Source organism: Lepidochelys olivacea (genome assembly GCF_965140295.1).
Source record: "Lepidochelys olivacea isolate rLepOli2 genome assembly, chromosome: 22".
Taxonomy (NCBI): Eukaryota; Metazoa; Chordata; order Testudines; family Cheloniidae; genus Lepidochelys; species Lepidochelys olivacea.
This window is the reverse complement of record NC_140432.1, coordinates 8,203,989-8,230,114: the sequence shown is the minus strand read 5'-3', so window position 1 is coordinate 8,230,114 and position 26,126 is coordinate 8,203,989. Positions and strand designations below refer to the sequence as shown.

At 44.2% G+C, this 26,126-nt stretch overlaps 1 protein-coding gene across 7 annotated transcripts in view; it reads left to right on the top strand.

Moving 5' to 3' along the window:
- The first annotated feature begins 12,293 nt into the window (after positions 1–12,293).
- The window catches only part of KCNJ1 (potassium inwardly rectifying channel subfamily J member 1), a 61,450-nt gene continuing 47,617 nt past the window's right edge, over positions 12,294–26,126 (top strand). For 3 of the 7 annotated variants that reach the window (XR_014709283.1, XR_014709284.1, XR_014709285.1), the window contains exon 1: positions 12,294–12,671. The gene's annotated coding sequence lies outside the window, so the exon portion shown is untranslated. Of the gene's footprint in view, positions 12,672–16,009; positions 17,011–18,249; positions 18,560–26,126 lie in introns of those variants that run through there. The other 4 variants (XR_014709287.1, XM_084612031.1, XM_084612030.1 and 1 more) reach the window with 4 other exon arrangements.

Genomic DNA, 26,126 nt, shown 5'->3' with positions numbered 1-26,126 from the left:
GTGTCTGTGCTTTCTGCCTCTGACCTCAGATGGAGACAGCCGGTTCGGGTTAAGGCAATCTGACAGCCCAGGTTCAACGCAGCTTGGATCCTCCATGACTCCACCCCTGTGCTGTGTCCCTGTCCCCCCACCTGGATTGGCATGGATCCCCACTCCCCTTCCACAGAAGTGTGGGAATCTCTTTTTCCTCCCTAGGACCAGCTGCAGGGGTCTCTTCACTATTCGACATTGGTGAGGCCTCATCTGGAGTACTGTGTCCAGTTTTGGGCCCCACACTTCAAGAAGGATGTGGATAAATTGGAGAGAGTCCAACGAAGGGCAACAAAAATGATTAGGGGACTGGAACACATGAGTTATGAGGAGAGGCTGAGGGAGCTGGGATTGTTTAGCCTGCAGAAGAGAAGAATGAGGGGGGATTTGATAGCTGCTTTCAACTACCTGAAAGGGGGTTCCAAAGAGGATGGCTCTAGACTGTTCTCAATGGTAGCAGATGACAGAACGAGGAGTAATGGTCTCAAGTTGCAGTGGGGGAGGTTTAGATTGGATATTAGGAAAAACTTTTTCACTAAGAGGGTGGTGAAACACTGGAATGCGTTACCTAGGGAGGTGGTAGAATCTCCTTCCTTAGAGGTTTTTAAGGTCAGGCTTGACAAAGCCTTGGCTGGGATGATTTAACTGGGAATTGGTCCTGCTTTGAGCAGGGGGTTGGACTAGATGACCTTCTGGGGTCCCTTCCAACCCTGATATTCTATGATTCTATGATTCTATGATTCTCCCTGCTGGAGAGACAGGTGTTGTAGCATAGAAAATCCCAGGGTTAACCTCAGCAGCTGGAATGTATCTGCTTGGAAGCATAGGCCAGGCCTTGTATGCTCTTCTCTTGCCCCACAGAGTCCATTGCTGGGATGGTGATTGCTAGGGCCCCCAAGAGCAGTGAGACTTGGAGTTAACATCCCACTGAGCTGCATGGGGTAGTGCACACCTCTAAGAACTACTGTTTCAGGCGGTCTTCACACTCTGGCAAATATCCCAGATTTGGACTATACTTTCAAGCTTTTTCTTGCACCCACATGTGTGAAACTCACTTCTGAGATCCTGCTTTCATCACATGACTCCAAGAGCTGGGCCCCTAATCACAGGTCTCTAGTGCCTATACCTTGATCTAACCCTTGGAGATGGTATTTCATTCTAAAGAAATTTAATACAGACACCTTCTATATGAAAAGAACTGAATCCAAAACTCATCTGTTGGAAGGCTAAGTGGGCTGATGTAGGCGTGATGGAGGGAAATAGAGGCAATGAAATATTAGGACTTTTCATGTCTCCAACAGAATTTAGCCTTTATTAAAAGGAGAAAAATACTATGATATTCTGTAGAAGTATTTCTAATGCACAATAGTAAAACCAATTCTAAACTTAATCTAACTATATATAACACTCCCATTCATGCTGGCATATAGATGGAAATAAGCATTGTAAGATGTATTATTTATCAATAGTAGCATATTCATATTGCTCTAGGCAGACAAAGGGGGTGTGTGGCAAACAGGCACAGAGACATGAAATGATTTGCCCAAGGTCACACAGCAGATCAGTGGCAAAGTCAGGAATACAATTTAGGTTTTCTGATGCATAGGCCAATAGTCGATTCGCTAGGCCTACAATAGCCTCTGATCACTGCTGTGGGAATATGTAGCACTTTAATAAGAAGAGTCTTCTCTCCCTCCAAATAAAATTCAGAGAGTCTGCTGAAGCCAGGACTCCAAAATGTCAAATGATGCAATGCAGTGAGAAGGTGAATTCTGATAGATCTGTGCAGCAAAGCACATTTTTATGAACTTCGCTGCGTCTTCATTGCCATCTACCTTGGCCAGGATCCAGGTCTGTTGATGATGCCAGCATGCCTGGGTCCCTGCTTCCCAGCACATCTGTACATCTTGTTCTCGGCATATTTGCATCTGCAGCGCCAGCTGACCTTGTAACAGTCTCGGCGGAGGAAGACTGCAGCTTGAAAGCCTCTCCTCCCACACATAGATATGTCATAACTGCACTTGGAATGTTTTCCCTCTGTTCAGTCTGCAGTGAGATGACATCCAATAACTCTGGGAATGTTCTCCCTATCCCTCGTACAGAGTAATCCTGAAGGCAATTACAGACCTATCCAGCAATCCCCCAATATGAATTTATAAGTGTAAAATTACAGTCATTGTCTGGCTCAGGCAATAAGGACAAAACGTCCTGTGGGTTCCAGCCTTCCCATTTCTACCTCCTCCACATTCCCAATACTCTGGGAGCAAAGGGGCTTTCCCCATCACTTTTTTCATTGCCTATCTGCACAGGATGGAATTAGTCATGCATTTGCTATGGGGCTGAGCTGCCAATAGTGTATTGCTTGCGTAATATGTTTGTAAAGTCGTGCTTTGCATCTGCCTCTACTGGTACACATAGGATGACAGCCTCCTACTGTTACTGCCTGCTTAGGGGATTACCCTTTTTGCTCAAATGGTAGAGTTCTGTGCTTTGGGATCAAAGATCTCAAGTTCATTCAGTGTATCTAAGTGATTTATCTGGCTAGAGCTGAGTGAATAACTGATTTTGAATTCAGCAGCTGAATCGAAAAATCTGGAAAAAAAATCCATTTTGATTCAAACCCAAACAATTTTTTTTCTAAATTTTTCATTGAATCAAAAAAAAAAAAAAAAGAAGAAGAAGAAGAAGAAGAAAAAAAAAGGTCTTTGAATCAACTGAAATGTTTCAGGTCAACTCAAAACAAAAATTTTGGGGGTTTTCTGTATGTTTCTAGTGAACCAAAATGTTTCAGTCAAGTCATTATGGTTTTTTTTCCCCCTAGTATTTCATTTTCATTTGAAAAATTTTCAGGTGTTTTTCACCCCCTTTTGCGGGGGTGTGACTGTGTTTAAATTGGCCAAATTTGAAAACAAAATACTGTTTTGAAATGAAAAGCCAAAATGAAACGTTGAGACGTCTTGATTGTTCAGGTTTTTCTGTTTAAAACTATTTGTCGCATTTGACCCAAATTCATGAACAGTTTTGGAACTCCCAAAAATACATTTTCAGCTAAATTTCTATTTGCCTCCACAAATGCATCCAGCCTCCATCACTGTAGTATCAGAGCACTGCACAATCTTTAATTTATCTAACTACATAACATCCCTGTGCAGTAGAGAACTCTGCAGCCTCAGAAACTCAGTCCAGACAATTCCTGTAACATAACTGTTTGAACAGAGGTCATTTGGATTGTGGGCTGCTGGCTGGAGGGACTGTCTCCAGAAGTCAATAACCTGGAAGATGCTTAATGGTGACATCCTATTAGTATACCAGCTGGGTAGTGTACAAGCGTCCCCAGGGAATCCTGAAGCTTTCAAAAGGGCTGAGGAGGAATCAGTTGTGGGGAAGTGCCAGGAGAAAGATTTGCTTTTGGGGAACATTTTTTAAATAGGCCAGCACCTAAGTGATCACTGCACAATTTGGGCAGGCACTTGCTATGTTCAGAAATCCAGCTTTGCATGTGCGATGTGCCATGCAATGGTGCCAATAAGCACTTATTTGGATGTGCAGCAGCGTCAAAGAAGCACGGAGCTTGGAGCAATAAATCCCCTACATGGTGTTGTAGGCAAGGAGTCACTGGGGAAGCTTGTCCAGCACTTGCTTAGTTCAAGGCTGCTCTGCTCTTGGTTTAGCCCACCTCTCTCCTTTTGGGGGCTAGCATAACTCTCACCTGTTCTGAACATGGAAGTTTAACAGAAGCAGAATGGACAAAAAGTTGGCCGAGACAACATGGCCTCGCTGATGTGTCCCCCCTAGCCCCCAAGATTCTGTATGTCACAAGATCTCGAGGGATTGTTGAGCTGTGTCGTCATCTCAGCACTTAAATTGCCCCAGGGTACGATCTTTCCACACTAAAAATACCACTGAAACCTTGTAGAATGAATGTAGGCCTACACAAAGGAAACTGATGCATTCACTCTGGCAACTCTCATATACCTTGTCATGCCAAGACAGCTATTGAAACTGAATTACTGTACTACCAGAATGGCTATGAATTTGATGTATGATTATATATCAGTGACTTACCCATCTGTGCCAAGAAAATTCCTTTGTATACTTGGGCCAGATTCCCATCTCATTTAAACCATTTTCAATCAGGGATTACTCTCCTGAACTCAGTGGAGTTACCCCCGATTTACACTGGCGTAACAAAGATCAGTGTTTGAACTGCATCCTCCTCCCAGTCTTAAAGCTTTAAATCAGAGACAAAGAAGCAAATGTAACTCACTGGTAAGTGTGTGGGAGAAGTTCCACATGGATCCCAAACCAGAGCCAATAAGTCTGACAAAGCTATAGAAACTGACTCTTTAGGTCAAGCTGTTGCAGTTTACACTTTCAGATGGGGAGAGCCCTGGTTCAATCCCCAGCATGTCAACCAAAGACGATGAGTGTCACACAAGCTTTCATTATGTGTGCTTCAACTTTTGGCAATGTCTTACTATCTTCTCAACACCTCCCACCTTATGCATGAAATTCAAAAGTCTATTGCAAAACGGACACTTTTTTTTCTGGCATTTCTTTGTTTTGGGCCATTTAATGACCCCAAAATGTTTTCCCTCCCTTCCTCTCTCCCAACATTTTTGCAAAATGGTCATTTTCCCATTAAAAGCACTCAGCCTATCCAACTCTGCATGTTGGCAGGGGTAAAGGATTTGGGCACAAAAGGAAATTTTGAATATCACATTTTTGACTTGAGAAACTCTTCCAAATTTCAAACCAAAACCATGAAGTTTGGGTGTGTTTTTTGTCATCAGAGTGGACAATTTGCGAAAATGCAAACCTCTGAGGCTGAGGATTTCAACTTTTTGGTTTGAACTTCCCCCCACCCGTATAGTGCTGGCAAACAATCACCTCTAGTGGTCCCTGCTTTAACCAGCAGAGGGGGCTTGCGTGCCATGCTCATTTCATGCTATCCTGAACACCTCCTGAAAACAAACACACACATCTTATTCCAGTGTTGTAGAGGGGGGGCTTTAAAAAAAAGGGTGAAGCACTAGCTAGAAGCCTTATTGAAAAAGGATATTTACCCATGTACCACATATGGATATTTTACATAGTTTTGTGCATGGAGCAGACTTTGGATGTATGTAGAAACAAATCCGATGAAGGATCTGATGCTGTGCATTTACCTCATTCTACAGCAGCATGGACTGCTGCACTAAGTAAATACATTCTGGCATATATTGTCCACAAGATGGGCACTCAGGTAGGTAGAGACAATCTCTTTTTGAGGATGATCACTCCTTCCTCATGGTGGCAGCTCCGTTCCGCAGGTGCCATGGAAAGACACCTGTGAGTGTGTGAAACAGAACTTTCACAGGAGTCTGATGCAGACTGTGGAACTCCCTGCCACAAGAGATAAGAATGACCATCTGTCTCATGGCAGTCAGCACTCAGGCCCCAATTCAGCATGGTACTTATGCATGCTGAAGTCCCAGTGAAGTTGGGCCCCCTTTGTATTAGGCACAGCACAAACATATAGTAAGGGACAGCTCCTGTCCCAAAGATTACGGTCTAAGTAGACAAGGGGTGAGAGGGGTGACAGAGGCATATAGACTTATTCCAGGTCACCCAGCAGGTGAGTAAAAGGACTCAGATTTTCTGACTGCCAGGATGGTGCTCTATCTCCTGGGCCACACTGACTCCAACAATAGAGATGGTCAGGAATTTTCTGCCAGAATAATTTTCCAATGGAAAATGCCCTTTCACAAAAATCAAAATTTGCTGTGGGAAAATTTTAAATTTTGTTTTAAAATGTTGACTTTCCATCAGGCAAATTGAAATGATGGCTTCCTGACTTGGCTGGAAAGCACTTGTCCTTCAGGCAGAAAGGGAAATTGACAAAAACCTGCCAGGAGGGCTGCCAAGACTAAGTGCCCGGATCCTCTGCCCAGGCTAAGTGCCCAGATCCTCTGCCCTCCCTGGCTCTCAGCCTCCCCTACAGCTCCAGTGACAAACAGACAGAGATCCCATGTGCCCAGCCTCTCTACCTTCCCCCAGCTCCGGGGCAAGAGAGGCTGAGAACCTTTCTGCTTATCCACCTCCCAGGCAGGGAGCCGCTCTGCCTCTCTGGTTTCTGGAGCTGGAGGTGAGGCAAGGAGGTTGAGTGCCTCTCTTGCAAATGGGCTTGAAGGCTCTTGTCAAGTTCACCATCTACCAGCATGCAGCTAGGAAGCTGAAAAATTCCATTTCAGTTCTCCCAAGATGGAGTTTTCACTGAAACCCCTTCCTGCTAAAAGTTCACACTTGTGACTTTTCATCCTGTTTTGGGAGACATTTTTTTTCCTCAAAAACATGATTTGTTTTGGTCGAAAGGGATTTCCCTTTTCCAGCTAGTTCTATTCATTAACCACTCTCTTTTTACAACACATTTACAGAGTCTAATGTCCATGAAGCCACATCAAGTCTTCCATCTTTTCTCCAGTGCTGATGAAAGGTTGTTGCAGAACAGCTGGTATTTCTCTTTGCCTGATTGTTTATTACCAGATGTGATCATACCTGCCATCCAACCTGTTCTTACTGCCTTCCCTACCGGAGCTTTTTCACACGCTCACTCAGCTGTAACACAATCATTCTTTGAGTGGTCATTTCTAATGTCTGTGACCTTCAGAAATAAGGTCGATACAAAAGATACCAAACTGGCCACTTCCCATGATTTTTGCAGAACCCTCTGTTAAACACACAAGTTACTATGCAGCATGTATCAGAAATATCTGCAACTTTCAGCTCAGAAAATAGTGGGATATTTCAAATCAAGGCTCTATTTGATGCGAATAATATCACACAAAAATATGATGTATTTTTAAAGTGTAACTAATTACACTTATTAATTAACAAGACTAATTTTCAGTGAGTCCTGCTGCCCTTGGAATTTATGGCAAAGCTACCACCTAAAGTCTATTATTCCATGAATTACTTGTTAGTAGTACTATTATGATTTAACATTTATATTAAAGTACTGCCTAAATGTCACAAGCAGGTCGGGCCTCATGGTTCTGTGTGCTATACCAATGTATAATCAATGACAGCCGCTTCCCAAGAGAGCTTGCAATCTGAAAGGCAAAGCGGAAGAGCTAGGTGGGCACGCACAGGCAGGCTGAGGAGCAGGGTAGAGAAGGTAACAGAATAGGAGATATGGAATTCCTAGCCATTCAGTAGCAGTAGCCATTCCTAGCCTATTTGTAGGCTGGCCGTGCTACCTCTGGTATAGGGTGACCAGATGTCCCAATTTTATAGGGACAGTCCTGATATTCGGGAGCGGTGTCTTATATAGGCGCCTATTATCCCCCACCCCCGTCCTGATTTTTCACACTGGCTTCCTGGTCACCCTACCCTGATACCACATTCCCACCACCGAGAAATAATTAGATTGCACTTTGTACAACTTGAGGGCTGCTGCTCTCTTCTGTGCTCAACTGCTGCTCACCGTGGGCTCAATCCAGCCCATGACAAGCAAAGGGGTGGGGAGCTTTCCATTGGCTTCAGTGGGAGTTGGATAGGGTCCCAAGTGATACTGGGCAAGACACTGATAACATGCTTTTCAGCTCCCCCACAAATTGCATGGGAGAGCAGGGGTGGGATTGGCTTCGTGGAGCCGGGATTTCAACCCAAGCCTTTCATCTTTCTTTGGCCTTCTGTGGCTCCCTGCAAAACAAGAATAATGACATTCCCCCACCTCCTTGGGGCATGGAGGAGTTTCATTTATTAATGCTGAGAAAGTGCTTTGAGATCCTCAAAAGAAAGGCCCTGTGAGAAGCATAATGTAGCAATGCACCCTGGGGACGGATTCTGTTCTATTAATGCTGTTTCTAGGCAACTGGGATGTTGTCCAAAGTAAAAATAATAATAATACTGCTAATAACGCCCCATCTCCCCAAACTCTGGGTCTAACAGCACAGAAGATGCAGCCACTCTACGAAAGCTAGCAGGACAACAGGCAGAGAATGGAATGACTCCCCAAAGTAAGAGCTGGTGAAAAAGGAAGGTCAAAATGGTCAACAGTGGGCTGAGCTGAAAATAGAGGCTTTCAAGACAAAAACAGACACACCTGGGGGCATCCGCAGGGAGGTGAACCCCTGATTCAAAAGGCGCCACCCTGAATTTGATCCACTCAGAATTTCCAGATGAGCAACCATGACAATCCAGCCTATTGTCAGCTGCTTTGAAAGAATTGTAAAGTGACAGGTGGCTGCAGCGAGACAAATAATGCTTTGCACTGAACTTAGGTAGAGCTTTTTATTCCCAGCTCTGCAAAGCACTTTGAAAAAGTGGGTTATGATCTCAAGTTTACAGATGGGGAAACTGAGGCACAGAGCAGTAACGTGACTTGATCAAGCTCAGTGACACAGCCAGGAATAGATTCATCCTTAGATTTATAAAGCCAGATGGGGACCATTGTGATGATCTGGTCTGACCTCCTGCATAAACACAGGCCATAGGACTTACTGACTCTTACTGCTGAATACTACTGAGTTTAGATTAGATGCTTCTTATACCATCTACTATGACTTAAACTTCTGCTAGTTATCTAAATCTATTCCTCTTTGTCTGTGTGTGGGTAGATGAGAAGGCAGTGGAGGGGAAGAGAGGAGAGGGAGAAAAACGCAGCGTCTGAGATGAAACAAGCCCTTCCTTTGGGGCTTGGTGTCACTTTAATCTGTCTCAGCTGAGGAGGTTTGTTATGGGATGGTATGTACTGTAAGGAACAGATGCTTTGTACTTGTATCAAATTATAATTAAGATGCCTGGTCACTGGGCTGTAACTCATTGCTGACTTTAAGCCCTTCAAAAAGAAATGAAGGATGTGAACTCCTGTGTCTCTCACAGAAGCCTGACTTGACCAGAGGCAGGGCCGGCTCTACAGTTTTTGCCACCCCAAGCAGTGAAAAAAAACTACTGCCACAGTCGGCAAAAGGAAGAAGCTGCCACCGATTTGCTGCTGCGGCCAACAAAGGGGAGAAGCTGCGGCCGAATTGCCGCCGCGGCCAGAGGAACTGCCGTCCCTTTCTCACTGGCGCCCCACGCACCTGCTTGGAACGCTGGGGCCCGGAGCCGGCCCTGACCAGAGATGAACCCATATCAAAACCTAACCTCAGAACTTCAGCTGGTGTAAAGTGGAGCTGTGTCGAGTTACACTAGTGGGAGATCTGGACTGTACAGTCTAAACACCCCCAAATGTCATGGTTGGCTCATTTCTTCAGCTATCAAACCAAAAATCACGGCTCCAAACACCTATGTTGGAGAAGGCTGGAGTCAGATCTAAACTCTGTGGGTTTGTAAGATCAGCCCTAGGCGTGGCAGCCTTGGACACATGGGACACCTGCGGCCCAGAGTCTGTATCGCTTTGCTTAGGACTGAACTGGGGAAGTAGCAAGGCTGTGCGGCTGATGTGTCCACACCTGTCAATATAAGGAAATCCCAGTCGCTGCCAATGAAAGGCTACAGAAGAAGCATCGTACTTTCCCCTTCCTCTTGCCTCCTACTGTATGCTTATCTTAGCCCACAGAATGAAGACTGTACTGTCCGATAATTAGAATAGGGGAAGGGGATTCAGGACTCCTGGGTTTCATTTCCCTGTTCTGCCATGGACTCTTTGCCAATCCCCTCTGCTACCAGGTCCTGCCACAGGTTGCAATCAGCTGTGCTGCTCACTGCTCTGATTCAGACTTATTGCTCCATCACCCTGTTAGGGCTGGATCACCTGGAGCCAAGTGTTATTCATTAATCCACCCAGCTTACAGTGAGTGGAAGGAGGAACTGCTCTTGGCACGGACCATCAGTGCCCTACATTTTCTGGTGAACCAAGTAATACTCTGGCAGTCACCTTCCCTGCCCCTCTCATTTTGTAACAATCCTTGGTCACTGATCTGGCCAAAGCTGCTAAACTCGACGAAAGTAATGAGCTTTACTCCTTCCAGTGAGAATTTGGCTTTGTTTCCCCTGCCGTCCAAGTCACACAACAGACAACTTCTTCTCAATGTGGCATTTTCACTGCAGGTGTCTTACCCTGAGGGCTTGCTATGGGGGAAGTATTGGGCTATCCGGTTACAGGAAACCTTCCCCCACACAGCAATGTTCTTCTTGTCTGCAAGTATCTGCCCTGAGAGGTATCAGGAAGAATTTGCAGAGCACTGCATAAATGCATATCCTAAAGACGCCTAGACACTAGAGAAGTCCCATTTTGTGGACTTCCAAATTCCCCTTCATGGGATTGTCCCCGACTGATGAGCCACCAACACCCTATCAATTCTCCTTCCAGCCTCTGCTACTTATGGTTGAGTTGGTGGCACATGTGAAATCTGCTGGTGGATCTCGATCTAGTTCCCAGTTGACAGGGGTCCACACTGAAAAGTCACCACCACCATAACTGGCATTAATTGGCTCCTCATCTGAAGAGAGGCCAAGGACTGACCAGATACGGCTGCCGCACTGTCCTATTATCCCAATATGCCTCAACCGCCAACTTGGAGAGTGATATTGGGATGAGTCAGGCACCGAGGCATTTTGGGATGAGAGAAGAGTTTAGTGGCCAGACATGGTCAGTCCTCAGATTCTTTGCTAAAAGGAAGCAAGTCTGGAGCTGAGGCTTTCCATGCTGTTCTATGGAGAAACAGAGGGTTCTGGTCTCAGGGACTGCCAATCGAGCACCTTTTGTTGGTATTACACTTCACTTGAAATTTCCTTCCTTTAAGGATTAATTAGGTGGCCCCAGCAGTGAAAGCACATGGCTTGAAATGTATCATGTGCTCGTATTGACTGTCTAGCCTGTGAAAAAGCACAGGACAACTGCAGATGACTCCACCACCTTGCTTGCTGGTGCTAGAATGCCAGTCAAAGGGGAAGAAGAAACAACTGGGACAACAGAACAGGCTATTGACTTAGGCTATTAAGCTTATGGGCCCATGAGAAAATACATGTGAGCTAGATGGGACCATGAGACAGCTGGTAGTTGATAGGGTTGCTGAAAAGACCACTCTGAATAATATCCCCAGAGTATTTGGCTTTCCTTTTGCATTGGGAAGACTGGGCTTTCTTCGAGAAATCCATCCCCTTCAGTCATCACAGGGCAGATGCCTCTCTCCAGGGCATCTGGAGCACCTTTCTGGAGCACGAGCACTCAAGGAGACCCACCTATTTAAAGAAACTGGGGAGGAGAGAAATGGGGGCTATTTGGAGCCCTGCCAGAGAATTTATTTACCTGCCTCAGAGGGGTGTTGGGAGGAGTAGCTAATGGATTGGCATGCTTTGAAGTTGAAAAGTGCTGCATAAAAGTGTTATTAGATCGATTATTAATGACTGAGCCAGTAAGACAAGGGGATGACCAATAAGAATGGTTAAGCCTTTATACTGGTGTTTTTCCCCTCTTCAGAACAGTTTGGGGCAGATGCTTCTTTCACTAAAGCGAGTGGCAAAACTCCCATTGGCTTCAACAGGAGTAGGATCTGGCCCTTTAAATCTGCAGTTCCATTATGTTGCTGTACATCTGCTGTTGGGAAATAGCCACCAAGCATGGATGCCGCACCACCACTCCATCAAAGAGTCATAACAGGAGGGGAAAGATCTTCTCCAGCATGACTGTCCAGACCTTGCAGGAGGCAAGGCTTGACGATGTCTCTGTTTGCTTGAAGCTCCGAGTTCCATTGACCCACGAATGATGGGTAACCTGAGTGTTCAGATGGGGAGCTTCTTCTTGGAGATCAGATTGCTGTCTAACCAGAAATTCTAACGGAGTCTGCAAGGCTTGGTCAGCTGCCAACCCCCAAGAGTGTTTCAGTTCCTTTAATCCATGTTAGGACCAAGGGGATTGGGAGCGCCTTAAACCAAAGCAATGAGAAACACTGAAGATGTACATTACTATGAGCTTCTGTGACTGTGTCTGCACCGCCTGGCAATGACAGCAACCGCCCAGTAATAATCAAACTCCCAGAGTCCTATCCCAGGATGCACTGGGCTCAATGTAAGGATGTGCTGGGGATGGCGTCTCCTTTGTTTGTCCCCAGGTCCTAGTCAGGGATCAGGAGGGGAGGGCAGAGATGTCCCCATAACTCCATAGATCAGATTATATGAACCATGCAGAGTGTGAGCAGCCCTGCCCAGAAAAGAGGCAGGTGTCAGGAGATCCCTGGCTATTCCTTAACCTGCTGAGCCCATAAGTAACATAGGTCACTTGATTCTAACAAGTGCTGAGCAATTTCCACTGTGACTACCCTGAGGGTGCAGGGGAGGGAGGCTTGCAGGGGGTGGCTTGCAGCTTCGTTCGGCCCTCAGAGGTCCTTCTGCACAGGTTCCCTTAGTTAGCTTTGCCAGCTCGACACCTCTGCTATATCTAAACCATTTAGCCGCCACTGCTGTGCCTTTCTAGCAGAGTTTATAAAGTAAAGCACAGCCTTAATGTGCCACTGCATATAGATGAGCTGTCAACCAGTTTGAGCTAACACGGTGACATAAATACCAAAGGGGACCTTGAGCTCTCTTCCATCCGATGCAGGACCAAAGCACGGAAGAAACCTACAGCTCCAGGGATATTGCGAGTTACTCATTGTGCAAGAAGCAGGGCAGCCTTTTCTCTCTTCTGTGGCCATTCTTACTGCTTAGCAAACAAGGTAAGGAGTGAAATTTTAGGTTGTCTTCTTGAAAGCTGATGGAGATGAATCTTTACCCACCTCAGGTCCAGAGGGGCTTGCCCAGCCATTTCTAGGCTCATGTATGGGTACAATTAGCCATACTGTACCATCCAGATGCACCCTAAGTGCAACTTGTGGACTGCATCCTTTGTGCCTTATGTCCTCTCACCTCCTTAGGGTCAAAGTGCAGCCTAATGATTGAAACAGGAGACCTGGAGTCAGGACATCTGGGTTCTAGTCTTGGTTTGCTCATTGACTTGCTCTGGGACTTTGGCAAGTCACTAAAGCTCCCTCTGCCTCAGTTTACACATCTGTGAAATAGGTATAAAACACAGAGGTGCTGCAGGGCTTAACAAGATGCTATCAACACAAACATTTTGCACCTATTTTAGTTACATGTAAACATCTAGAATTACTAAGATTAGAGAGACAGGATGATCAACTCGTCAGGGCACTAGCCTGAGATTTGGGAGACCTGGCTTCAATTTCCTGCTCTGCCACAGACTTCCAGTGTGATTTTGGGCAAGTCACTTAGGCTCTCCATGCCTCAGTTCTCCATCTGTACAATGGGGATAATAACACTGCATTACCTCACAGGGTGCTGTGAGGATAAATACATTAGAGACTGAGGTGCTCAGATACTAGAGTGATGGGGTATGTAATATAGATGAATTACTAAAACTGAAAGAAATTGCAGAAAACCCTTTAATTCTCTACTTGTTCCATTTTGTGCCTATGACAGCACCTTTTTGTGCATAGTCAGTTTCTTTGATCCCTGGATAGAGTCAGTTACTTTTCCACAGCTGCAAGGAGCCTTTTAAATATCAGCAGGGAGGCAGAAAAATATGTATGCATGTAAAAAATGAATTTAGAAAGCAGGACATCCTGTTTGAAGAGTGCTTTGTCAGAAGCTGGTAATTTTAAAAAATTATTAATTTTTTAAAAATTCCAGTTTAAGGTGACCCTTTAATGAAATATTTGTAACATTCCTTGAGGTCCTTTGATGAACGGCAACACAAAAGGGCAAAGAGTTCTTACTAAAGATGGAAAGAAACCAAAGAATCTTTCTTTGCATGGTGACATTCCATCAGAGAAAGAATAAAACTTCCCTTCTATTAAAAGTTCTAAATCAGAAAATAACCAAATGACAACTTGAACTCTCAGCAAAGGTAATAGGCGTCCTTAGAAACTCCGGACTCCTAATTTGCAATATCACCAGAATCCCAAGAGACAAATTGTCAAGCTACCAATTTCTAGCCCTGTTAAAGATCCTGCAGAGTATTTTTATACAGACTTACAGAAAAACATTTCAGAAAGCTTGTGTTTGCTAATGCCATGTTGCTTTATCCTTTGTACCACATCTCTCTTATAACACCTCTTCTATTCCCAGTGACCAAACCTTCTCTCAAAGCACTTACTGGCTAATGAACACAACTGTTTTCTTTTTAATTTCTATCCTGAACAAATGCAAAATGACCTGTGAAATCTAAGTGACATATAGTTTGTGGTCATCACACAGTGTTTGGTTGTGCCTAAATATCACAAAACCATAAAAGAGAGAGACACAAGGTTCAGTTTATATTAAAAAAAAACAAACACACACTTAGGGCCTGATTCTCATTTCCACAAAGGTCCCTTTACACCACTCTGCAGTGTAAAGGGGTTCTTGATGGGAAGGTAAATTATATTTAGTCTAGAGTGATGCAAAGGAACCTTGTTTTAAATTAGAATGATGCCTTCACAGAGTATTGGACTGGGATATCATTCCTTTCTCTGACACTGACCTGCTATGTGGCTCTGAGTAAGTCATTTTGCTGCTCCATGCCTTGGTTTCCCCAACTTTAAAAAGGGGCTGATGACACTGATTTTGCTTTGTACATTGTATTGAGGCAGATGAATGAAATGCTCTGTACAAGAGCCAATTATTACTTTTGCATCGGATAATATTGTATCTAAAACCAATTTTGATTAAAAGAAGCCAGAAAGCAATAGTAGTCAGATAAAAATATTGTTTTGAAATGCTTTAAAAGAATCTTGAAAGTCCCTGGAACTTTACCTTGTAAAAACAAATATACATTTTTAACCTAAGCCTGGCTCAGAATTTGAATGAGAAAAGGGAGAGGATGGGGGCTAGTGGATACTCTTTGAATGGATTTCATAATCGTTGCTCATGTGGGTGTCTTTTATTTCTGATAAGAAGCTCGGAATTGCCAGAAGGGGTTTGCTTTGGACTGGGCGTGCATGTCTCTCTCTTGTACTTAACAAAGTGTTTTTCCTGCTCTTGTGCAAGATCAGACAGATCACAGCTTTGGAATGGCTGAGTGATTTGTAAAGATCTACATCCAGGTGCCCAGCTGGTGTATGTGTGTGTAGACATTAGAACTATGCTGATTTACATCAGCTGAAAATCTGGCCCCTGCAACATCCCTCCTGAATTCCCAGAAAGACCCATCTGTCCTGTTGCTGGTCGGATGATCCCATTTTTCCAGTTTCTGTCCCAGGTACTGGACAGAGAGCTTCACAGTATAAAATATTTCCCCACTAGTGTAGACTGAGGTAAGATACCAGCAGGCAACAATCCCATTTCAAGGATTTACATGTGTTGGATTCCAGCCTACTTCCAAGATTCTCTTCCTTCTCTGGACAGCCAAGAATTTTGCTGCTAGGCTGTGCGAGAACTTTCCATATCCCATTGGATCAATTATCCACCTCCACAGCAGAGGGCAACAACCCTAAGCTGAGTCCCCAGCAAATCTAAATGGCTGAAGTTTGTTTGTTGCACCTGTCACAACATTATTACAGAACAGCTGACAGGATCAGCCCCAGAGTGCAGCGTAGTCTTTGGAGCTCATGTTCTTTGGAGAACAGGTAAGTCTTCAGGAATATTTTTCCCTAAGAGACAGAGCACGTTTGATGAGTGTCTGTTCCAAGCATAAGGAGAAATGTGAAAGAATTCCCAGAGATGGGGCTGGGCAAAGGAGATAAATGGAGCAGTCAAACCTTGTGATGAAGCATTGGATTGAAATGCAGAAGATCTAGGTTTGATTCCTCACTCTGGCAATGCTTTGAAGGACTAGCCGAGACTTTAGGCAAACAAGGGTAGAGTGTCAGGATCCTTCCAGAGCCATAACTAACCCTGGATGATCAGGGCGTGACAGTAGTGAGCAAAGCATGCAGCTGCCTGTGAGGTTTTTGCCCCTTGCTCCTGGACAAAGATCTAGCTACAGCAAACCATATATTTGCCACTTCCAGACTGTATTGCTGTAGCTTATTGCATCCTCTAATGGATTCTACCCTACTTTCTTTGCCGATTCAAGGCCTTCATCCTGATCTTCAGAGCCGCCAAGGGGTCAGGACCTAGCTATATCAGCAACCACATCTCCACCTATGACCCATCAAGATGGCTGCATTTCTCCTCCTAGGCTATGCCGTGATCAGAACCCAAGAAAAGGGAATGGAGAAGAAGACAAAGCATCGCAGTTAAGGGGGTTTTGAATGTGCTATTGAGGAGATCACATCAGGGGCTTTCAGCCTAGGAGTCATGACCTCTAGAGGTGTCATGAAAATGAACAGGCATCAAGGACATGACCACCCTGCTTTGACTGTATTTATTTTGGGAGGAACTAGATCCTGGCTAGATGGGAAGGGGATCTAGGTATGGGAAAGAGGCTCACACTATGGAAAAGGTTGAGAACCACTGATTTAGATGAACCTAAAATGAAGCATTTTCCACTGCAGCTGAAGGGTCTTAGATATGAAACATAGTAAATAGCTCAGAGAAGAATCTCTTGCAGCCAGGGAGGCTGGAAACTCGATTAAGTCCATGATGGGCCTCTCTGTGCAGCTCTAATTTACCTCCTTTCTTTTAATACGTTGATAATGATTCCTATAGAATCCCCTAACACAGATGAGATAGAAGCCTTCCTTCTGCAGGATCTATATAATGACGTTGGCTTTAAAGAGGGAAGAACAAAGCTATACATATATATAAAATAGTAAATGAAACAATTAATTCACAGTACGGTGGCTCTTTTGGGTAATGTTAATCACTAATTTGGCTCCTGAACCACTGAGGACTGAGTACTCGTGGCACCTTAGAGACTATCACTGATATAGACGTAAGAGTGGCAGGGGTCCAGATGGGAGGGGAGAATTCCTCATTGACAGAAGCATCCCATGTGCTTATGAAATGTAAACAATAAAAATAGGCACCCAAGAGCAAAGCTTTTCTGTTTTGTGGTTGATAGTATCCACAAGCTTTGATTTATTAATATCCTTGTAGTACCTGGCTGTTTATCAAATATTGTTATCCTGCATGTAAACATCCATAGAAAAGAAACAGACAAGGTAACTAACATGTATTGGGTCAGGGACAGGTCTGACTGATTACATGACAGCTTGTACGGTGAGCTACAAAAAGATATATTTTTTTTAAACTTTGAATGTGTGCCCTTTTCTAGCCAAAGATGTTTTTATTTACCTAAATGTTTCTTTTTTCTGGTTGGCTTGTACCTTAGAATTATCAGGCACATCAAGATTGGTCTCTCTGGAGGACTTTCTGGGGGTATCAGGGAAGTTTATTGTGAGCTCCCACACCTTAACTGAATGGGTTGGAGCCTGAGTTCAACAAAGGCTTCCTTTCTCCAAAAATATGAATTAGTCATTAAAGTTAATGAGGTGTCAGCAAAGAGCTGGTTCACTGCATCGTTATCCCAGTTTAATTCAGGGCTCACTCTGCTGGTTTCAAAAGTTATACTGCTTAAAATCGGGGTAACAGTTGTGAATCAGCCCCAGTGCGTGCCTAAAGATCACTTCCCTTCTCAATGGCTCAAATTTTCACTCTCTTGGATTTTTTTTTAAATGTTATCATTTCACTGGTTCTTCATTCACTATAGAGTCTTCCAGCCTAGACAAGACCTGAATTACAAATGTTCACGCCGGCTCAGATGCGGGGTTTCTAGTTCAGGTGAATATCTATGAGTTTTTACCATTGTGATCAAGCCTGCAGCCACTTCATGCACAGCACGCCCAACAAACTCATCAAGAAGCAGAGGAGCTCTGTGATGGTGAGAGAGATGGACTCCTCAGATAGCGTCTCCAAGCAGGAGGTTGACCAGGTGTTCTGCTCCTACCTCCCAAAGCATCCTCTCACTGTGGTGTACATGCAGCTGCTGCAGGGATGCAAGGAGTCTGAAATCTCTGCACAGACGCAGACCTTGTTCATGGGCTCCCAGATCCTGCCCTTTTCCATGCTTCTTACACTACTAATGGGGCCTTCTGCACTTGCAGAAAGATGCAGCTGCCGCCCCATTAGAATTGTTATTGATAGTGCACAGAGCTTTACAGACAGCCCTGCCCCAAGGCACTTATCATCTAACTACCATGGAAATCATCCCTAGATACTACAATTTATCTGGACCACTGCCTCCTCCCCCTCACTCCCTGGTGTTTTACACCTCAGCAGTATTTATCTTGGCATCAGTTCACTTAGTCCAGTCTCTAGTATTTAAGTGCAAATCCCACATTCCTACCAGCAACAGGCTAATCTTGTTTTCAGAAACTTCCAAGGTGCTTAGTGAGCTTTGACTTGCCTGGACTAACCAGATGACTATCCCTGGCCTTCGGACCCCGCTGAGGAGGGAGAATGAGGTAGGCGGGAGGAAAGAGGCTCTCATGCTTCATTTCACCTGATTAAGTTACTTACCAGTTTCCAGCTCCATCCAGATCTGTTGTTTGTCCTTGACCGTTTGGGGCAAGATGCAACTTACCATAGCCCTGGGAGTTCATGTTCATATTTATTGACAGCCAAGACGCCTGATGGAGCTGCCCTCTATGTGAACCAGGTAGTCACTCCCACAAATACGCTGGTAAGTCCTGATATTCTGGGGCAACAGGGCAGCCCATAAGACTAAGTATGATGGGGCCTATGGATTTGTCTGAAAGCTGATCACCTTTTGAGGTCATGAAAGAACTCCCTAACTGTACAGCACCATGCACCTGATTCTGCAAGCGGTTGAGTGCCCCCTATGGGATGCTGTGTGCAGCTTCAGCAATAGGAGTGGAGGGAGCTCAGCAGCTTGCAGAAGGTGCTTAGTTTTAGGTTTCCTTATGTGACAAGAAAAGGAACAACAAAGCAAAACCCCCCATGAGAGAGCACTGTGTGTGCCACCCCTCTGTTGCAGGGAAGCTGTGATACAAGTATGCCCCTAATGCTCTCTGTATTGTGGCTCCATGCTGTCCACAAAACAGCCTGTGCTCATCAGTATAAATATTATTCATTTCAAAATATAGCCCCTTTTCTGGTTAGCGAAGCTGCCCATGAGCCCATCCTGGGCTTCAAAAGTGATTTGTTATTCAGAACAAACAATCTGGACCGTGAATGTTCAGACCCTGAGTGGCTCTTGGATTTGCTATTTGCATGTTATACAACTGATTGTTCACATGCTATTGTTTCCGCTCCCTGATCGGATGACTGAAAGGTGCTTCCCCCTCAAAACAGAAGAACAATAAATATGAATTTTTGGACAAATCATCATTTGTGCAACTTTTGAGATTCATGGACATTTTCAAAGCTATTGGGTGGTCATTCAAATACTTGCAAAGAATATGGGAGATGGAGGATCTTGTGCATAAGATATTTGACTGGGACCCAGAAAATCTGGATTCATTTCCTGGCTCTGCCACAGACTTGAACTGTGTGTGAACTTGGACAAGTCTTTTAGGGTAATATGTTCAAAAGCAAGTAAGAGACTTAGATGCCTAAGTCCCACTAATTTAGACTCTTAAATGCTGAAGTTACATTTGAAACTGGGACTTAGGTGCTTGATCTCTACAGACTACTTTTTAAAAGGGATTTAGGTGCCCAAATATGCAGCTAGGCACCTGGTGGGATTTTCAAGAGTACATGTACAGGTAAGGTGCCTGACCCCCTTTCCTTTCAGCGTGCCTCAATTCCCCCTCCGAGTCATGTTCATAAGCGTGCTTCCTTTCTCTCACCCTTGTTGGTCTTGTCTCTTTAGAATGTAAGCGTTTCTAGCAGGAACTGTCTCTTGCTATGTACAGCACCCAGCAAAATGAGGTCCTGATCTCAGTAACATGAATGATAAATATAATGTGATCATACTGAATCTAACTCAACGCTTTTATTTGTGAAAATATCTACAACTCAGTTTACTATTCGTGCTGCTCTACGATCCCCTTTTCCCCAAACCATTGTGTATTTTCTTCTGTATTTGTTTTGCTGGGTGTTGAGATATTAGTTAGGGACACAGCAGATTTTCTTCTCTCTGGGGACTTACAAGTTTGCTTTGAGAGAGTAGACAGGGGTCTTTCTGTCTAGGTATTTTCAAAGTATCTGAGTGCCAGTAGAACTATGGCCGTTCCCAGACAAATACTATTTTGCCTCTCCACAGCAACCTTCCATGTGAGGATCTCTGAGCCTTTTATAAGCAGTAATGAACATATCCTCCTAACTCCCCTAATGTAATTATTGACATATTACAAATGGGAAGACTGAGGCACAGAAAAGAGAAGTGACTTGCTCAAGGTCACACACAAAGTCTGTGGCAGAGCCAGCAATTGACCTTAGATCACGTGACTCCCAAGGCAATGCTTTATTGTTAGACTGTTTCCCGAGGCCTACAGGGAGATGCCTTCTTGCTAGAGGAAGTTGTTTTTGTTTATGGGTTGAGACAGAGCATGCTCAGTAAGTTTGTTTGTTTGTTTGTTATGGAATAGCAAAGAAAAAAGCTGAGCTGGATATTGCTTGCTCACCTTGAAAATAGGTCCAGTTATTTGGGTTTGATTTTCTAATGGGTTTGATTAGAAGTCAGCTGTAAAAATTCTGGAAATGAGCATATCAGGTCTTAGCATGGGAGAGATTTTAAAGCAGCCTACGAGGGCAAATCCATGCCTGGCAAAACTCTGTGGACTTCAGCAAGGTTACACCAAGGATGAATTTGGCCATATATTTTTAAATTAAAATTGAGCAGGCACTTAGTGCATTGTTCAGCAGCGTTATTAATAGTTATATCTGCTATGGGGAATGCAAAGTAGCTTTTTTGCATTCAGCTTGTTCATACGCCTCTTCACATCGATGACCCAGGTGACGGGTCAATAATTCACTCAATGCAAATTGAAAGCCAGGAATGTCTTGCAAGTCAATTACACTTAGATAAATAATTAGGAATATAAAAGGTATCTGAAGGACTAGAATGGAAGTGGCTCTGCCAGTGAAAATTTAACACACATTTCAAGAACAGTAGGGACAAGTTCTGCATTTAGATCTGCACATAGCACTCCACTGATCTTCAAAGGGAGTTGGGCAGGTATACCTGAAAGCCCTTAACAAACAAAACAAACAAACAAACACCAGACATAAGCATGAACACCCTGGATTCCAAGAAGGGTGAATTCCAGTGAATAATATTGATTTCCTGTAATAAAGACTTTTGCTTCCTGGAGGAAGGATGAAATTATAAAAGGCCAGGACGACAGATTAGACAGACACAGGTCTATTGTGAGGCTTAATTCATTAATAGTTTAGTGCCCCATCCTGTCCTTTATGGTAGAGAAGAAACAGGATTTGGTTGTAATAAATAGCAAGGAGATTCTTTAATGAGGCTGCAGGACATAGATGGATCCTTTGGCTCACAGACTGACTATACCAGCTTGGGCTGTAGAAGGGGATGATGGGGTTTGCAGAAGTGCCAAGTACTTATCACCCCAGTTGAAGTCAGAAGTCTACACTTTGGAAATCAGTTTCTACTGTCACAACACAGGGTCTCCACGTGTCCTGGCCTGGACTTCCATGCTGCCTGCCTCTTATGAAAGGTACTACAGCACTGCCAGCCACTATTCTCCTTGTCATTATGTGGATTAAAAACAGTGATTCCCACAACTGGTTGTGAAACAGAGTTCAGAAGACAAAGAATAAGGGAAGACAAGTATAGAGAGTACAGGCAATACCCAAGTATGACAGAAATCAGGGGTCATGGAAGCAGGAGAAGGCTAAAGACTGCTCTGCTGTGGATTGCAACGCCAGCAGTTGAGTGGGTTGCTCCGAGATTCCCCACATACACTTGCAGTTGGGGTGCTGGAGCATGAAAAGAAATCTTCCAACCTCCTGGCCCGCGATGCTCTTACTGTTGCATCTCAATGGACTAAGTGGTCAAGGTGGAATTGTACAAATAGAAGCCTAAGCTGCAGGTCATGTAGAGGCGAGGTTGCTGGCCAATTTAGCAGAGGAAAGAAACACAGAGATTTGTTGACAGACAGCTGACAGGCTTTAGCTTTGCATGGCATATTGTGGGCTTACAAATGTGCATGTTTGAGGGATGGAAAATTACTGAATTTAAAGGTGAAATAAGCTTTGCACTGTTACAACCTGAGCTTCCTTTGCCAAAAGGGACTGTCTTTGGGACCTTAGCAAAACCAGGGAACATTCCACAGGGGGTATGAGATAGTACATAATCTCTCAAGCCCCAGACACATGCTAAAGTGAGACCTAAGGAGGAAGAATTTGTATAGAAGAGAAAGAAACTAGAGTATCTGCAAATTAAAAGTGTGCATGTGTATATATATGAGCATCTGTATGTCTTTGTATAACCACCTTTCAAGAATGAGGTGGATTAAGTTACAGTTATTTACAAGAGCAGTTGATGCTTGAACCATTGACCTCATCACCTTTAGACTTACAGCAAGAAATAACTAGAGGCCATAAACTCTATTCTCAGATATTCACACTCATTTGGATACCAGCTTTAACCTACTCTGACTTGGTCATGGCCAGTGACTTACAAATCATGTGCTGCAGCATGCAGTGTATGGCTGTGTGGCCAGGGAGGGAGGGGGAAGATACCTGCAGTTCCAAAGTGGTGAGAAGGGAGGCATGGTGCTTATATGAGGCACTAGCAAGCGAGTGCTGAGCAGCAACACTTCTTACACCGCTAGATTGGGTGTAGAAATGGCTACTCCAAGAGCGGTCCTGGTAGTTCCTGGAGAATTCTGCCTATCTGTGGCAGCAGTAGCCTCTCCACTACCATCCTCTTTGCAACCTGGAAGTGCAGAGAGCAATGTTATGGTTGCCTTGAGTATATGGTATGCTAGGGACTTCCTGAACTGTCTTGCACACCCCTGCCGAGCAGTGGTAACAGAACCAAGCTTTTAAACCAATGCTTTGTACCCCCGCCCCAGAGCTGGGTGCTTTTCGGCATTGGATGGAGTAACTGTACCAGTTTAGGTTCATAACACACTTTGGGATGAGAGGTTCTATGCGACTCTAAGCTCTTCTCGCATGGTAGCCCTGAACATTGGGGTACCTTGAGATTTGATGCTGAAGCAACCTCAACTGTGTCACTGTACTCAAAGAAGCAATGGCCTCAGGCAGTGGCTGTCATCTAGCAATGTGAGGCCAACTGCCTCTCAGCCCTGTTTCTGTTGGAAACAGTTTCTGTAGGAAGCTCTCTCAGGGTATGTGTACGCAGCAATTAAACATCCACGGCTGGTCCACGTCAGCTGACTCAGACTTGGCGGGCTTAGACTGTGGGGCTGTAAAATTGCACTGTAGAAGTTTGGGCTGGAGCCTGGGCTCTGGAAGCCTGCTGCCTCGTGGGGTCTCGAATGTCTACCCTACAATTTTACAGCTCTGTCGCCCAAGTCCCGCCAGCCCAAGTCAGCTGACATGGGCCAGCCAGGGTGTTTAATTGCTGTGTGGATATACCCTCAGTGCACTGAGCCAGACACTGAGACGTGACTTTGGTCAGTTCTGCAGTACCAAATTTCAGATTAATGATTCACTCTTAATACTTCAGAGAAGTAAAAAATAAATAAATAAATAAAAAGGGAGAAGCATCAGACTTCTGTGACCTGCACTTTGTGCATTTCCCTCCTGACTTGAATCATTAACATTTTATGTGAGTTGTGCCAGCCCATCCCCCCCTGTCCCCAATTCTCACTGAGTTCTTGGGTTATTTGTGACTTCTGTTCTCACTCACACAAGGGAGAGTCCTCCAATTTCAGTGTCTTTCCCCCACCTCCGCATCTTGGCTGAGGTGCCTTCTCCTGGTAACATGAAGATGAGGAGACCAGAGATGGTTAGAAAAGGTGCTCCCCCACCCAGAACAGGTCTGTGAAAAGGAAAAAAAAATATTGATGTTTTCCATGAAAAAAAGTGACTTTTCAGCGAAAAATCAAAAACTGAAATATTTTGATTTGGAAATGCTGCCATGGTGCCTCCTGGGAGTTGTTGTTCAGGTGCCTCGTATTCCCATTCTCAATGAGCCAGGCTCCCTGGGGGACTACATCTCACATGGTGCGCCACAGTGTCCCACCCTGGGAGTCTCTGGCCAGGTGCATCATGGAAGGTGTAATCTGGCTGGTAAGCCCAGATCATAGAGGAGAATGGGGACATGAAGAAATCAAACTACAACTCCAAGGAGGCGTCATGGTAGGATAGTGGAATCAAAATATTTTTTTGGCTAAAATATTTTGTTTTCAGGCATTTGTTTTTTTAATGAAGATTTGAAATTTCCCATGGAAAGCAGGCACTTCGTGAAAAAAAGTGTTCAGTTACAAAAATTTCTGTTAAAAAGGTTTAGATGGAAAATTTTCAGCCAGTCCCTTCAGTACAGTAGGTGAGTGCATAATTGATCACCTCAGGCTGCAGCACTGCTAGGAAAAAAAATCTAGTCACTTTAAACTGAAGCACTCTGTTCATTTTATCTCACACTTTGAGAACGTTTGTTTCAGTGTATCCTCTTTTGCTGGTTCCTTTATGCTTCTAAACTGATAAAGGACTCAGCAACTCATATGGACTCCAGTGTGGCTAGGGAATTAATTTAGTCTCATGAGTAATAACAAACAATGGAACCCCTTTATCGGCAATGACACCATCCTTACCGAAGAATACTAGCAAATGATTCTGTCTAGACAGAGCCATAGGGAGATGATAAAGGATCAGCCATCTCTAGGAGCCCACACAGATCTTTCTTCCCCCCGTGGGATGCAGAGGAGAAAGGAATGCCACCATCTATAAACTGCCTCCAGCTCGGGAGTTGTCTGCAGCCATGAGAAGTGTCAAATTCTGTCCATTTGGTTCCAGGCATTAAGCTGCCACTTCTAATGAATGCAGTTATTGCATTCCCTTTGTGTTGCCATATTCACAGTGAGAATAGTAACTGTAATAGTCTTACTGCTGTAGACCATTTATACATACATCTGCATCTATGCATTTTAATCTGAGGCTCTGTGTAAGCATTCTTAGCCTTTCAGAGAGCATTATTTGCTGGGATCTCCATTACTATGGCATTTTTTTGCATGTATCCATTTGGCAGCTTTCTTGTGAATGAATTATTCCTTTAGTTAGGCTGCAAATTTCCCCTGCCAAAGCCTGCCTCCTCAACCAATACACACTGGGCATATTATGAATTGCAAATCCTCATATTGCTCAGCTCATACCTCACATTGCTCATATCCTCATGTTGCTCAGCAGGAGAGAAATCAGGGAAGCAAACCAGCATGATGTTTTTAAAGTTATTATGTATGTAAATAGCAAGGAATGATGGTCTAGTAAGTACTAGGCTGGGACGCAGGACACCTGCATTCCAAGCTTTGCCACACACTCCCTGTATGACCTTGGGCAAATCATTTAACCTCTGTGAGCTTCAGTTCCCTATCCGTAAAATAAAGATAATATATTTCTCCCATCCATTGTCTCACCTATTTAGATTGTGAGATCCATGGGGCACTGACTGTCTCTTATCAGATGTATGTTCAGGGCCAAGTACAATGAGGCATCTAGGTGTCAGTGTAGTAATTAAAATAATGTAAGAAGAAACCTTGGAACCTCAAAAACTGTGCTTTTTAAAAACCCTTTCACAAAAAGGTACATGCATGAATTTACAGTAATGTCCGCTTGAATGAGGATGAAGACATTGTACTTTAATATAGACTTTCATCACAGGAACTCAAAGTACTTTATAAATATAAGTCAGTCCAGCCTCCTACGTCACATGGGGTGTTGTGAAAGTATTTTAATCCCTGTTTTACAGAAGAAGAATCTGAGGCACAGATAGTTTAAGTGGCTTGCCTCAGGGCATGCAGTAAGTCAGTGGCAGAACTGAGCCTAGAAACCAGGTGTCTTGGCTTCCAGTCCTCTGTTCTTACCATTGAGCTCCCACAGATGATGGGATCATGGGTTTCTGTTAGAAATGGAAGATGCCTCCTATAAAGATAATGGTTTATATTTTTAGTGGATGTTTCATCCAGGAGGACGCTTTACAAACCAATATAAAAGCTACATATAGGAATCACTGCACCCACCACTGAAGTGCAGCATCAGTGGAATGGAAAGGAGCAGCTCTTCAGCAGCTCACAGCAACACTACATGACAGAGCGAGGGCAAGGCAGGGAATAAAGAGCATTGCTGTGTCCATC